Source organism: Penaeus monodon, chromosome 15, assembly GCF_015228065.2.
Source record: "Penaeus monodon isolate SGIC_2016 chromosome 15, NSTDA_Pmon_1, whole genome shotgun sequence".
NCBI classification, from domain to species: Eukaryota; Metazoa; Arthropoda; class Malacostraca; order Decapoda; family Penaeidae; genus Penaeus; species Penaeus monodon.
The window spans coordinates 18,752,176-18,753,438 of record NC_051400.1 but is presented as its reverse complement, the minus strand read 5'-3'; positions in this window follow the sequence as shown (position 1 = coordinate 18,753,438).

The following is a 1,263-nucleotide window of genomic DNA, read 5'->3' as shown; positions in this document are numbered from 1 at the left end:
AATATCAGCGTTTGAGGATTTTTCAGGTAATTTCTGCATATTTTAAAAAATCTTGATATGCTTAATCATGAGGCTTTGTTTTCTTAAGCCAGGTTAATTTTAAATCAATATCAATTTCAAAGCTATTCAAGAATTATATGACTAAGACATTTAAGTTCATTTATATTATCGAAACAGACATTCCTAACCAAAAAATATTGAAAATATTTGTTCTTAAAAATCTGTGAACTACTCGAGTTGTATAATACACACACTACACTTGTTAATACGCCATAGGCAACGTATAAGCTCTGTTTTTTGGTGTGTTTCTCCTATGCTAAGATCTCCATAATTATTGATCTCCACCAGAAAAGTTCTAAAGAAGCTAGTTCGAACTTGTCTACATAGGTATTATTGCAAAGGATGTGGAAATTTAATTTGTCATTGAATAAAAGAAATGTACTGTATTCTTCTTAATTCTGAACACGTACTATAAACAAGACACATGTGAAGAATAACATCATTATTTTAACCTGTATGAATGGAAATAGCAGTGTATTAAGAATCGGGATGAGGACACGCTGCAGAATACAGAGGAGAGCTAGACTTCTCTTCCCTGCACTTTTTCCTTCTCTTTCCACCTTCATTTCCGTTCTTCTGTTTTCCCATAATAATTCGCAGAATATTTCAATATTTCGTGTAGCAGTACGTCTCTTCCCTGTACGCATGTTATCATGTTGAATGCTGCTCACACTCTGTGACGTTTGTATATTACATATATTAGCCTTACCATCTCTTCTTTCATTATTATCCAGTAAAATATATACCACAATATGAGACTCACCTTACTACTAGCCCTAGATACAGTGGTGTCCCCTCTTGATTGTTCTGAGCCACCAACGGCAAGATTTTTTTCAAGGAGAAAACATTTACTTTTGGTCCTTTTTAAAATTTTCAGTTGGAGTGTAGTACGCAGCACAGACACGGTATTTTTCTGGACACTTACCCCCTGCCATAACAAAAATATACGCCACATTCAGAGGCCCTATTTTCTTTTAGCATCCAGCGGACTAGAATCTAAATGCCCGCACCAGATATGGCTGTTCTGACGAAACCGTATTTCGTACACAACGCATCAGGGCCTCTCAAAGTGACCATGTTCATGGTGAATAAATTACGAAAGCAACTCGCTGGCCACTATGTTTTTCTTATACATGCATGAAGCACAAACAAACAAAAAAAATATGTTCTGAAACTCTAAATATGGTTTAAAATCCCACCAAA